Source organism: Eptatretus burgeri, chromosome 15 (assembly GCF_056783735.1).
Source record: "Eptatretus burgeri isolate ZD-2024b chromosome 15, Ebu_testis_v1, whole genome shotgun sequence".
Classification (NCBI taxonomy): Eukaryota; Metazoa; Chordata; class Myxini; order Myxiniformes; family Myxinidae; genus Eptatretus; species Eptatretus burgeri.
This window is the reverse complement of record NC_140975.1, coordinates 2037661-2048600: the sequence shown is the minus strand read 5'-3', so window position 1 is coordinate 2048600 and position 10940 is coordinate 2037661. Positions and strand designations below refer to the sequence as shown.

The 10940-nt window shown below is 45.9% G+C and overlaps 1 protein-coding gene across 6 annotated transcripts in view; it reads right to left on the bottom strand.

Annotated features, from left to right (window-relative positions):
• LOC147011308 (sentrin-specific protease 6-like) overlaps window positions 1-10940 on the bottom strand; it is a 136084-nt gene that overhangs the window by 119359 nt on the left and 5785 nt on the right. The gene's annotated exons all lie outside the window — the stretch shown is intronic.

Sequence of the window (10940 nt, the reverse complement as noted above, 5' to 3'; positions counted from 1 at the left end):
CAACTGCATGCAAGTTTTTCCATATGTGCTGTATAATAAATGTGCTTATTTAAATGTACCCCGTTCGTAGTGTCGTTTCCCTGCATTGTTTTTTTCAGAATACTAGTTGGTTTTTGAATACCGATCAGAAAATCGGGTCCGGCGAGGTCTGGGGATAATACCCGTTCGGTTATCCCAGAATGGAACGAACCACTTAAGCGGTTCGTGTCCAAACAGGCCTTCGCCGAGGTACGGTCCCTCGGTAGGTTACCCGTGCGAATACTTCGGTATATCGATATTCGGTGATTGACCCTGTCGCGCGCGGATAGAATACAGACTGGGCCGTGGTGGGATTAAAAACCCACCCGTGACTGGTTTCTGGCGTTGTTCCAGAAAGTCACGACTGAATTGTCCATTCGGTGGGCGAGCGGCCGTTATTAGTTAACGCAGTCACTCGCACGCCGGGCAGGCGTAGATTCGTAACACTGGTGTTCAGGAGTGTGGGATTCAAATCCATCCCGCCTCCAATCAAATTAACGGAACCGGACCATGTGTGAGTGAAGCGACCCTCCGTGTTCCATCAAAAACGAGCATTTAAAAATTATTCCGATAAACAAGATGGCGGTTCAAGGCGAACAGGGGCAGGGTGGTTTAGGAATGTGTTTGAATGTAGGATCCATGGCCCCCAGACGGTTCTTCTTTTTATGACCCCACCACTAATTTTAATCAGTGGGGGAGCTCACCCTCATATACTGAGCATGAACTTTGCCGGCAAACGAACCCACACTTGCAAAATAGTGGCGCTGCCGCATCTCAGCGCAACACGGAGCGGGCTGCTATGAATAGCACAACTAATGGCACGAGACAAGGCGGGTGCTCCCAGCCACCGTTTCAAACCACGGGGTCATGGCAAGCATGGCAGGATGCCGGAGCATGCATTGACGGGCTTCGGAGACAAGTGTCGAAGTCCTTGCAGCGGTGGAGGAATGGTGACAACTGTATAGGGGGAATTGCATTCGTTTTCCTTTGAATTGGACGAGGCATGGCGGCGCGTAGACAGGGTTCATGAGGATTACGTGCGAACGGAGTCAAAACGATTGGCCGATGTCCAGGAAGTAAGGAGGGAGGAAGAACAAAGGCAAAGAAAGCTAGAAGAGGAAAAACGGAAACATGATTTGGAATTTTAAAAAACTGAAGGGAGAGGTAGAAGGCAATAGGAAAAAAAGAAAGCCTCGAACAGAAGATAAAAAGAAAAGAGAAATATCTGGAGGAAAGGAAGGAAGAATTGTTGGAAAAAATCAAGACAGTTCAAAGAACTACAGGGAGAAATGAGGAAAGTAGAGGGGAGTACCCATAAGTTGGAACAAAAGAAGAACGAACTGAACGAAAGAATAGAGGAAGAGCAAATTAGTAATTCCCGGGATAGAGAACTTGGAAGAAGAATGGAAAACGAAGGAAAAACGGGAACACGATGTGGAATTGAGACAGCTGCAGAGAGAGGTAAGAACAGGCAATCAGGAAAGAGAAAGCCGAGAACAGAAGGTAAAAAGAAAAGAGGAACGCCTGGGAGAACTAAAGGAATACAGTAAGAAAATGGGCGAATTGGAAAAGGAAGCACGCAAAAGAGGTGATGAGGCCAGAAAGGAAAAATGGGAAAAAATTTGAGTTACAGAAACATCAAGACAAAGAGAGGGAACTACAAAACGAACTGAGGATGTTAACAGAGGAAAGAACAAGAACGGAGAATGAAACGTCAAAGGAACCACACGGTGCAGATCAAACAGTTAAAAGCCAAGGCCAGATTAAAGAATGAGATGCAAGAAAGAGTAGTGAAAGAAGAACGAATGAAACAGGAAAGGGAGGTTAACAAATTGAAGGAAACAGCGAGATTGGAGAATGAGGAACAAGAGAGACAGTGGAATAAAAAGCAAAAAGGAGTATGAATTTGAAACTGAACAACAAAAAGAACAAAGAATGAAACAGGAAAAGGAAATCAATAAAATGAAGGAAACGATGAGATTGGAGAATGAAGAACATGAGAGATGGTGGAATAGAAAACACAAAGAAAACGAGTTTGAAGTTAACCAACTCAAGGAAAGAGCAAAGTTGGAATCCACAGAGATGGGAAAACTCCGGTAAGAGAATGAACAACTCAAAAAGCCCAGAGAGGAAGAACGACTCAAAAGGAGCCAGGAAGTAGAAAGGCACAATAAGGTGGGATGTGTGACATCACCACAGGGAGTAATGTTAGTGGTGCAGGACTTGATTGACACCACTCGTCGGATGAAAGAACAATTAGGGCAAACCGTGATAAAGGAGACACAAATAAAATGGAGACGATGGAAATAACAGAGACAAAGAAGGAAATAGAAGTATTGCCAGAGACACGGGAGATAGACCGAGTCGAGACTGAATTAAATAGACACGAAGAAACAACAGAAATAAAATGTATAGACTCGGGAGATAGAAAAAGTAGAGGAGAGACTACACAATAAAGACTGCGTGAAAGACGAGCACACACACATGGTGGTAGTGGAGAACAATGGGGGCGGCTGGCAGAATGTCTCGTGACCCGGTGCAAGCAGCCGGATAGCCTCCTTCAGGAATGGAGGGAGACACTATGCTCCCTTGAAGCGGATGTAGAACAGGTGGGTCCGGTCGAGCTTTGCGAGGTAGAGAGAGCGAGTGCTGCAGACGGGTGCACGCGAAGCTTGGGGGGGTGTGAAGGCCCCGGAACCCCTTGTGGCACAAATCCCCAGCGTGGTCGTCCCGGTGCGTGTGTTCACGGGTGTGGCAAAATGCGTGCTGCAAAGCACGCATAGCGTGGGTGAAAGGCATTGTGTGAAAGGGACTGCATGTGTGAGTAATAGGGTGTGCGTGGTTGCGAGTGAGCCGAAGTGCGTGCCTCCCAGCACACCGTGTGTTTATCAAACACAGTGTGTGAGTGAAAAGGTGTGTGGAAAAGAAACACCGAGTGTGGAAGGAACAGCGTGTGTGAGGGAAACGTGTGCGTTTCGAAATGTGTGAGTGAAAGGGCATGCGTGAGGGCATGCACTCCCTTAATTTGAAAAATTAAGGGAGTGGGTATGAACAGAGACAGGAAAAAGCGATAGGTTGGGAGGGAGAGAGTAGGGTAGGTCCGAGCCCGCTTTCCGAGTGGCCAGCACCACCGCACTCCCTCCACGAACCTCATTACTGCAAGGCCTTTGCCGGTCATTTTGTTACAAGGCCTGTGCCGGGCAGTTCATCTGCCAGCTGTTTTACTGCAAGGCCTGTGCCGGGCAGTTCATCTGCCGGCTGTTTTGCTACAACGGCCTTGTCTTGCCTTGCCATGCCTTGTCTGCCTGCCTTTGCCTTGACCCCATGCCTGCTGGCCCTTTTGTTCATTACCATCACGCGTGCTGCAGGGACTGCCCTGTAGGCAGCCGCATCACGGGACTGCACTGGCAGCCTGTGCACCGCTTGTGTTCACTGCGCTCATTTCACGGGGGAGGCCAAGGACTGCATTGGTGCAGCCGACCACATTCCTTGTCACCTGCATTTGTTCATGAGCCAGAGACTGCGTTTGAGTAGCCTGGCTCCCCGTTTCACGAAATGGCCTGTGGGATGACATTGCTGTGCGTTTTTCTTTTCCCCACAGAGTCCATCAGTCCTGGGCCATGGTTTTGTGTAAATGTATAAGGTTAAGGTTTAAGGTAAGGGTAAATTGTAAATGAGTTGCGCCCCCTGCATGTTTGTCGTGGTGCCGGCAATTTATTTAAGTTGTCTGCATGAGTGGGTTTGTTTAGTTTGTTACTCAGCCCGTAGGTTATTTTTTTCGGACACGAATACACGAAATGTCGCACTCAGGGATCCGAAAATAAAACGTACTCGGGGAAACTTACACATGATGGCACACGGAAATTCGACGACTCGGGACAAGTCTGTAAAAAGGGGAGGGGGTAGTGTTACGGCTGTGGAAATTCGCAGAACACCATAAAGGTCCTAAGTTCAGTTATATTGCTAAGTGTGTGTTCAGTTCGATTTCCCCACCGTTGTTTAATGGGGTTTATTCGTGTTATCAGGGCTGTGATCTTTGAGTTAGCCTTTATTCTTTGCTATCGTTATTTTGGACCAACCGCTTCACACAACCACCTTAACCACACCACTGCGTTCCCACCTCGGCAGACGGTTGCCAGAGGCTTGGCCTTCGTCGAGGGAAAGCAGGCGGTCCCCGTTACCCGCCCCCCTCTTCCGGACAAATGGAGACTCCGTGGTGAATTCCACCCGGCGTGTGGAAGAAGACAAATACAGCGGCGAGGGAGCGTCCCCGATTTGGCAGGAAAACGCTTCCTTCAAGAAGGTTCCCGCATGTTCTGGAAGGAGGGCGGGGTGAGGGCGGAGGCACACAGAGCGTTCGTTCTCTCTCTGGGGTTGCTGAATCGCTGTCGTTGCTGGAGTTGTTGCTGCCGCTGGACGCCACGGAAGGAACTGTGCCGCTTCTGCCGGAGCTGCGTGAAGATCTGGGCTCGTGTCCAAGTCAGGAGCTTGGAGCGGTCGGTCGGTGGAGGTCCGGGCGTCGCAAAGGAGACGCGGGCTGGAGGTGCAGCGCTGCTGTGTCGCACGAACCTGCGCGTGCGTGTGGGGAGAGCCGGAGAGAGCTCGCCTGCCGCTTGGCAAGGCCTGGGCGCAACCGCGGCTACGCTCGCTGCCGTGGGGACGGGATGTCGCGACTCACACCATCAAGGCACCGCGAGGATGCAGGTAACCTGCAATGGTCTCGTGGGACTCTTTCGGTCTGCCAAGTCCCACGCCGTAAAGACCCAAGAGGTCCAGTCTGACTCCCTTGTCTTTGAGGGTGGTCTTTTTCCTGGGGTTTTTCTTTGAATGCATGTTGTGGCGCTGAGTCCGACAAGTAAAACTGTTAAGTAAATGTACCTGTGAACAATAATAAGTCGGTTGTCGTGTTTTCGCCTTGCCCGTGTCTTTGTCCCCGTCCCGCAGTCTTCAACAAACAACTGCATGCAAGTTTTTCCATCATTGCTTACCTGCATGATTGTTTGTATATGTGCTGTATAATAAATGTTCTTATTAAAATGTACCCCGTTCGTCGTGTCGTTTTCCCCCATTGAACCGCCGTATTGTTTTTTTTCGGAATACTAGTTGGTTTTTGAATACCGATCATAGAATCGGGTCCGGCGAGGTCTGGGGATAATACCTGCTCGGAACGAACCGCTTAAGCGGTTCGTGTCCAAACAGGCCTTCGCCGAAGTACGGTCCCTCGGTAGGTAACCCGCGCGAATACTTAGGTATATCGATATTCGGCGATCGACCCTGTCACACGCGGGTAGAATACGGACTGGGCCGTGGTGGGATTAAAAACCCACCCGTGACTGGTTTCTGGCGTTGTTCCAGAAAGTCACGACTGAATTGTCCGTTCGGTGGGCGAGCGGCCGTTATTAGTTAACGCGGTCACTCGCATGTCGGGCGGGCGTAGATTCGTAACAATATATTTTTTTTAATCCCTTCACGTTTTACAACATTTCATTTTGTGCTCTTTCCATGTCCTTATAATGAGTTCCTGCTGTTGTAGAACAATAAATGCTCACGATGGATCCTCTGGATGAAGCTCCCATTCCGCTTCTTCATCAATCATCCAAAGACAGGCTTTTATAACAGGTATCTTCATGGTTAAAAAAAAAATTGTTCAAACTAAATTGATTATTAGCTTTCCGACTAGATACGAGAGACACCAATGATTAGTGAAAATGGAAAACATTGTGGGTAGTGTTGACAGTGTCTGAGTGAATAAACATGTAATCTATGGGGGCCTCAGAAGACCAAGAGGGAAGAAGTTGAGACATAACACCTTGGAGAAGGGACAAAACCCCATTCAAGGCATGAAAGGAAGACACTTTCCACAAACCTCACAATAGGAAATTACATCTTTCAGGCTTTAAACCAGATTCCTTCAATGGGGAGATTCATCAAAGGGGTCCATGAGTCTCATGAGGGGAGAGAGAAGAGAGACAGAGAGACAGAGAGAGAGAAAAGAGAGAAGAGAGAAAAAGAGAGAAGAGAGGAAAAGAGAGAAGAGAGGAAAAGAGAGAAGAGAGGAAAAGAGAGAAGAGAGGAAAAGAGAGAAGAGAGAACGGAGCGCTCACCCAGGTCAAGGGTCGCAATCCAAATGTATTACCATTTTCTCCTCACCAGTCGAATTAAAAACTTCAGCAGATCGGTTTTGTGTTGGATTCTCCAACTTCCGTCACTGACAAGATATTCAAATCTATTCCAAGTGATGCAGATACGGCGACGGCGGCGAGCAAGCTTTCACCCGCGCAACGGCGGCGAGCAAGCTTTCACCCGCGCAACGGCGGCGAGCAAGCTTTCACCCGCGCAACGGCGGCGAGCAAGCTTTCACCGGCGCAACGGCGGCGAGCAAGCTTTCACCCGCGCAACGACGGCGAGCAAGCATTCACCTGCACAACGACGGCGAAGAGCTTTCACCCGCACAATGACAGTGAACAAGCACACGCACAATGTGTGGGTTTGTGTGGGTGGGGTTTGTCTCGGTGGAGCTTGTGTGGAGCAATTTTTTTTGCTTTAAAATTGCTTTTTGCACTAGTTGGTAGTGGATTTACGATTACAAAAATAATCTTTTTAGATATACACATCTTCAAATCAGATCCTCTTCAAGCTTCTTATATTGATTTACCAAAAGAGATAAAAGTTAAGAAAGCGGTTGTTAATACTCAAAACAAAGATAACTTGAGGGGGAGCACTCTGTAGAGTGCAAAACCTCCGCCGCCAATAGTGCTGGGTCACTTAAGTGAACCTGATGTCCTATTCATTGTAGGTCAAAACGGATCAGACTCTACTGAACCACGCTTGAATAAGCAAAACTAGATCGACGTGCATGTAGAAATGGCATAAAAATAAAATCGAAATTTTTTTGAAAAAAAAGTTGCAAAATTTTCTGTTTTTTTGTTTCTCTAACAAATTAATTTATTTTTGGTTGGAAATGACTTAAAACATGTAGAAATGCAAAAACAAAAATTCAAATATTCTTTTCAAAATGGCCACCATAGCAGCCATATTGGACTTTGGACCAAGTCCAAAATCCAATGGCATGATCCTTGGACCATACCTAATCCGCCCACCAAGTTTCGTCCAAATCCAGAGTTTTTCCGTAATACTGTTCACAAACAAACAAGCAAACAAGCAAACAAGCCGGTAGGCGACGAGGGATTCGCTAGGATCGAAGCGCTGGATACGATGCTTTTCATTCTGACTGATCCACCGACGAAGATTCATTGCCAAGACGTATTGGTTCACATATAATTGTTCCTCTACCTGGCAAGATTTTTCCTATTGCATATTTTGCGAACTGGCACTCCTCATAAAAAAAAAATGACGGTAAATAGACACCCTATTTTTGAAGAATAATCGGTTTGCTGGTTTGTGCTGTGGAGCCTCGCGTTGCGTTGCGCGCACGCACGCACGCACGCACGCACGCACGCACGCACGCACGCACGCACACACACACACACACACACACACACGGAAAACCCGATAAACTTCTCTCAATGCTCTTGTTTGACCACACCTCCTGAGCCACACAATATTTTTCATAAGCCACGCCCACTTTAAATAATAAATAATTGGAGGTGGTGTGTGGGTCATGGAATCGTTTTCGGGAAATAAATAAATAATTGAAGGTGGTGTGTGGATCGTGGAATCGTTTACGGAAAAAAAAAAATAATTGGAGGCGGAGTGTGGGTCGTGGAATCGTTTTCGGTAAATAAATAAATAATTGAAGGTGGTGTGGATTGTGGAATCGTTTACGGAAAATAAATAAATAATTGGAGGTGGAGTGTGGGTCGTGGAATTGTTTTCGGTAAATAAATAAATAATTGAAGGTGGTGTGTGGATGGTGGAATCGTTTTCGGTAAATAAATAAACATAGTATTAGAAATCCAAAGACAGAAATGCCAGTGATTCCATTTATTTTGGATCCTTTTCACTTTGGTCAATAACGTTTGGATCGAGGAGAGATCGAAGATGGAACGACGGTGTAGTTCCTTACAAACACTGTATCCACACCTTAAATGACGGCAAATAGACACCCGATTTTTGAAGGACTACCATTTGAAAAATAAAACCTCAATCAAAAATCGGCTTGAGTAAAATTTTCTAAATATCTCGAAGTGTTTAATTCCGAAGTCTCGCTTCTCCACATTCAAAACTGAAGGACAAGTATTGAAAATACGGTACGCAGTTTTTCGGCCGCTGCACAGCAACGGATGGTTGCAAGGCAACGAAATTCAAATGCACACATTCCCATTATATATTCCACCTCTTGGCAAAGTTTCATCGAAATCGGTTCGCTGGTTCGTGCTGTGGAGCCTCACGTTGCAGACACACACACACACACACACACGGAAAACCCGACAATAAGGGATATTTCATATATATAGCGAATCCAACAGACAGGGGTGAAAACAGTAACCTCCGTCCATCTTCGATGACTGAGGTTAACGAGAGGGGGAGCACTCGGTAGAGTGCAAAACCTCCGCCGCCAATACTGCTAGGTCACTCAAGTGAACCTGATATCCTATTCATTCAATTTGACTTCAACAGTGCTCACAGAGTTATAGTTTGCAACTTTCCCTTTTAAATACTCAATTCATTCGTCATAACTAGATTCCTTGAGACAGAAATTGATTTTACGTGGGTATATCCACCTGAAGTTCCAAAATCAGCCTCAATTATAATTTTTGGCATGTTCTTTTGTGGGAAATCACTTATAACATGTAGAAATGCAAAATATATATATATATATATATATATATATATATATATATATAAAAAAAAAAAAATCGGAATTTTGTTGAAAAAAGTTGCAAAAATTTTTTTTTCTAACATTTTTTTTGGGGGGGGGGGTGGAAATCAGTAAAAACATGTAGAAATGCAAAAAAAAAAATTCTAATATTTTTTCAAAATGGCCACCATAGCAGCCATATTGGATTTTGGACCAAGTCCAAAATCTAATGGCATGATCCTTGGACCAAGTTTCGTCGAAATCCATCGAGGAGTTTTTTTCGTAATACTGTTCACAAACAAACAAATAGAAAGGGGTGAAAACAGCAACGTCCGATCTTCGATGACGGAGGTTATAAATGTTTTTTATGGTCTGTTCTTGCTCACTTACATCCTCCACAATGGAATCCTGAAAAGGGTTGAACATTATAAGAAATACGAGAATACATTAAATGTTAAAGATTTAAAGTTTCCAATGTCATTGAGAGATATTCCTAAATTTGAGAAAATTAATAATCTATCTGTTAATGTATATGGATTAACGGATACAAACAAAGTTCAGATATTAAAAAGTTAAAAAAAAACTATAAAAATGATGAAACACACATTGACCTTCTCCACTTTACTTCAAAGGAAAAAAAAAAATCACATTCTGCCTTCATCAGAAAATTTCTCAAGATTAACCCAATCACAACTATACAAGAGAAAATGTAAAACGTATCCTTGTCAGAGATGTCTCAACTCCTTTCACACAAAAGAACGATTAAATCAACATTTGAAATATTGTAGTAATCATATATCAACTGTAATCAATTTACCAAAAGCAGGTTCAAACATATTGTTACGGTTGTGGAAATACACAGAACACCATTCAGGTTCCCCGAAGATCAGTTATGTCGATAAGTGTGTGTCCAGGTTAGATTTCCCCACCGATGGATAACGGGATTTAGTCGTGTGCCGGGCTGCGAATCTTGAGGTAGTGTTATTCTTTTCTGTCTTTATTTTAAACAATCTTCTCCTCACCATCATCTCCACAAACAACAACATCTCAACAACCGCCGACATCTCCTCACCAGCATCTCCACGGTTCCGCCATCTTTTCACCAACAACAACATCCACAACAACCAACATCTCCACAGGCGAACATGATGGCATCCTCGCCGCAACAGGGTGATTTCAAACATGGCCGTGCATGACTTGCAAAACTGATCAAAACGACGAAAGGGGCGGAGCCAGCCGGGGGTGAAAGTTCAAAGGTGAAGGAAGGGAGGGCGCTGATTTTGGGCGATGAAGCCCAGGGCGACCCCTCCCCTCGGGGCTATAAAAAGGCGCGTTTCGACGCCGAAAGTCTCTCTCTTTGGTCAGAGATGGTTGGAGTTGCTCAGAAGTTGGTCGGTGGAGGCAGTCGAGTTACCAAGTGGTTGGTCATTGTTGGCCGTTGGAGTCAGCAGCGAAGTCGCCAGCTGGAGAGAGGTAGCCAGCCGGACAGAAGTCGCCAGCCAGCTACTTAACGGTCCGGGCGATTGAGCGATGCTGAGGAGTGAGCGGGCTCTTAAAGAGCATCAACTCGAAAAGAACAAGGCCCGTTCGCTCCTCTGAAGCATCGTCGGCCAGGCCTGATTGACCAGCCGTGCTGCTAGGCCCTGGACCAACCAAGCCGTGGTTACAACAGCTGCCGCTTTGACAAAAGAGACATACGGAGGGTCACTGACAAAAAGACCATAGAGTCGCCTCAAGGGCGACAAAGGTAACCTGCACGGGCTCGCGGAGCTCCTTCGGTCATCCCAGCTCCGAGGAACATTAAAGGCTTACGAGCCCAGTTCTATCTTTCTTTTCTGGGGTTTTTGCATGAAAGTCTGTGGTGCCTTTTCCGTAAGTAGAGTTGTTGTAAGTGCATGTACGTAATACATAGATATCGACTGTAGGTCTTGACTCGTGTCTTGTCCCCATCCCCCGATTCATTGCATATGTGCATTTGAAATAAATGTCCCCATTGTTGAAATGTCACCTGCACGTTGCGTCCTTTTCTACCATTGACTGCCATAATTGTGTTCTAAATAAATAGCCGATAAAACGTACATCTGGTCCGATGGGGCTTGGAGATATAAAACCGCTCGGCAATCGCAAACGGAACGAGCTGCTTAAAGCGGCTCGTCTTCGT